This window comes from Engraulis encrasicolus, chromosome 20 (assembly GCF_034702125.1).
Source record: "Engraulis encrasicolus isolate BLACKSEA-1 chromosome 20, IST_EnEncr_1.0, whole genome shotgun sequence".
In the NCBI taxonomy this organism is placed as follows: domain Eukaryota; kingdom Metazoa; phylum Chordata; class Actinopteri; order Clupeiformes; family Engraulidae; genus Engraulis; species Engraulis encrasicolus.
The window spans coordinates 52,565,528-52,568,942 of NC_085876.1; the positions used below are offsets into that span (position 1 = coordinate 52,565,528).

At 41.8% G+C, this 3,415-nt stretch overlaps 1 long non-coding RNA gene across 2 annotated transcripts; it reads left to right on the forward strand.

Annotated features, from left to right (window-relative positions):
* The first annotated feature begins 830 nt into the window (after positions 1–830).
* Positions 831–3,008, forward strand: LOC134435974 (uncharacterized). Of its 2 annotated transcripts, XR_010032150.1 has the most exons (5): positions 831–1,101; positions 1,552–1,630; positions 1,735–1,844; positions 2,137–2,241; positions 2,840–3,008. It is a non-coding gene; the product is annotated as an uncharacterized LOC134435974 (long non-coding RNA). The 2 variants fall into 2 exon arrangements; XR_010032149.1 differs by having other exon boundaries at positions 1,552–1,844.
* Positions 3,009–3,415: the final 407 nt, after the last annotated feature.

Sequence of the window (3,415 nt, forward strand, 5' to 3'; positions counted from 1 at the left end):
CTGGTGTGCCGTCTGGGTATGTTGGTTTTCAGTGCTGGGCAGTAGCGAAGCGACTAGTTTAACTACATTCTCTAGTAGCTTGGTCGTAGCGTCACTACTATGTATCGAGTAGCTAACATCCCTGTAGTTAAGCTATTTTTCCTCAAGTAGCGACGTAGTCTACAAAAGCTACAATTTGTCCCCCATCGATTTTACTCAATGATTTTTGTTTTACTTTCTCTATCCTGAAACCTAGGCAGTCACACAGGGGTTCCCAAGACCCACCTGCGTAAAATCAAGTCAAAGGTGGGATATAATTTAGTTCCATGCTACACCTTGCCCTTTCACCAAACCGACCGATTCTTCCTTGTTGCGTTCTATATTATGAAAGCTAACCGTGAGTAGTTCTGGCGGCAGCTCTCAGTAACGCGAGCCCAATGTATCAGCGCGAGCTCAATGTCGACCAGAGTGGTCAAGTTGAGCACGCCACCCCGAAATCAATGTGAAATACCCTGCCATTTGCAACAGTAGGCAACCTGTCCTTAAAAAGTATGGGTCCTCAAAACAGCACTTGTTGCACAAATAAGTGTAGATGGCCTCTTCAAGAAATTGAAATTATGTATGGTCATTTTTCTTATTGTTTCACGTGGAGGTCTACTGACCTTGTCTAAATAATGTAGGCTAGTTTATGTCCATGTATTATATTAGGACCCAAGGTTAATGGGTTATTCTATTTACCATGTTTTCACAGGCTGCTGTCTCATAATATGGCGAGGACGAGTCACCTGAAGGCCTAACTCGCCATAGAAGACTGAAAGAATGTAAGATTAACTTCTTTGTGACCAATATGACTTGCTCATTGATACATTTGCTATGTCAATATGAGGTGCATGGCAAAGTATTTAATTTATTTGTCTCGCTTCTAGGAGCTGTAGAAACAATAGGGTGTTCTTTTTCAGGGTATTCTTTTTTATAGAACTGGACAGGTCATTTATTCGTTCCCCTTGTTTTTTGAAGTGTCCTGCAGGATGCTGTGTCCTGCAATCCTGTGTGCTGTGCTACAGACGCGTGTGGAGGTCAACCCAAAATGGGCACAGTCTCACCACAGAAGAGTGAAAGAGGGTAAGCTTAACCTATAGCCTACGTCAGGGTCGGGGAACGTTTCTCATTCGAAGGGCCGCTTCAAATTCATCCGAGGGGCCGTAAAAGTCCTCCAAGGGCCGTACTATGAACACAAACCAGGATTTTCCCTTTCACTTTAGGCCTATATTGAAGGCAGCCACATTTAAACAAACACCACCTTCTTCAGGTTCCCTGAATATAACTTAATTGTATTGCAAATGTATTTTCTAAGGTTCCTTTACAAAATATGTCATATTTTATGTGAAGCTGAATAACATTAAAATTATATCGGGGGGGGCAGATAAAACTGCCTCAAGGGTCGCAAACGGCCCTAGAGACATAGGTTCCCCACCCCTGGCCTACATTGTCAATATGACTTGTGCTACTTTATAGATAAGTAATCAATGCTGTGCATTGCTATGTTTTGATTTATTTTCTTACATCCTACAGATCCTGGCAGGGAGACGGTAGTGTCCTGCAGAATGGTGATGGGCCAATCTTACAAGAGACCACAGAAAACTGATATAGTGTAAGATTATCCCTGTTGGGCTCAATAGGTCTTACTTATTGACATATTTGCTATGTCAATATGAGGTGCATGGCAAAGTATTTATTTATTTGTCTCGCTTCTAGGAACTACAGAAACAACAGTGCCTGCTGCAGTATAACAAGGACACCCTGAGCAGAGAGCTCCAATAGACCCAGGTCCAGTGTCTTGGCAGGGTGAAATGGCACTGATATGGGTATGTACTAATGTCAGTTAAAATGAATGAATGAATGAATTCTCATATCTGAATAATGTGAACACTGGATTTACCACACACACACACACACACACACACACACACACACACACACACACACACACACACACACACACACACACACACACACACACACACACACACCCTAGGCCTAGATGATTTGGACCCAAGGTTACTTTTACCACAGCTCTGGCACATCAATTTTCATTTGTTTAATAACTGGTCAGGTAATTTATTCATTCCCCTTGTTTTTTTTTTGTTTTTTTTGTAGTGTCCTGCAGGATGCTGTGTCCTGCAATCCTGTGTGCTGTGCTACAGACGCGTGTGGAGGTCAACCCAAAATGGGCACAGTCTCACCACAGAAGAGTGAAAGAGGGTAAGCTTAACCTATAGCCTACGTCAGTGGTGGGGAACCTTTCTCATTTGAAGGGCCAATTCAAATTCATCCGAGGGGCCGTAAAAGTCCTCCAAGGGCCGTACTATGAACACAAACCAGGATTTTCCCTTTCACTTTAGACCTATATTGAAGGCAGCCACATTTAAACAAACACCACCTTCTTCAGGTTCCCTGAATATAACTTAATTGTATTGCAAATGTATTTTCTAAGGTTCCTTTACAAAATATGTCATATTTTATGTGAAGCTGAATAACATTAAAATTATATCGGGGACCAGATAAAACGGCCTCAAGGGTCGCAAACGGCCCTCAAGACATAGGTTCCCCACCCCTGGCCTACATTGGCAATATGACTTGTGCTACTTTATAGATAAGTTCTCAATGCTGTGCATTGCTATGTTTTGATTTATTTTCTTACATCCTACATATCCTGGCAGGGAGACATAGTGCATGAGACCATAGAAGACTGAAATAGGAGATTATCCCTGTTGGGCTCAATATGACTTGCTTATTGATATATTTGCTATGTCAATATGAGGTGCATGGTGAAGTATTAATTTATTTGTTGTTTCTACAGCTCCCAGAAGTGAGACTGAGTGCCTGTTGCAGTATGACGAGGACGCAGTGACCAGAGACCTTCAGTAGACCCTGCTGGCATGATTGGTGGCTGAAGAACATGAAATCAACAGCAATGTTTATAATGTTGTACATACCTGTATAGTCTGTATTAAAAGGCAGTACCTGTAGTATTTTTCCTCTTACTTTCATATTTACCACATATTTACTATGAATTGACAACTTTTACTCAAATCCATTTTTGTATGTGCCCTGACTAAAACTATCCTTAAACCTAACCTGTCAGAGATGTAACAACAACCTGCTCTTAGCAATGTGGCAGCAGTCTACTTGGATGCAGCGGGGAACATAGAACCCTTTTTTGAAAAAGCATTGTATGTTTCTGAGTTTTATGAATTGTGCCCTTCCCAAAACCATCCTGAAACATGTCATCATGCATAGGCGTATCTATGACACGCTGATTTGAACCCACTATCGCGTGTGTCCAATACGCATTTTCAAGTTAAGTCGTGCTCCACAACGCCCTGTGACAGGTTAGGTTTAGGGATGGTTTTGGTTTAGGCACAATTTAGGTAGA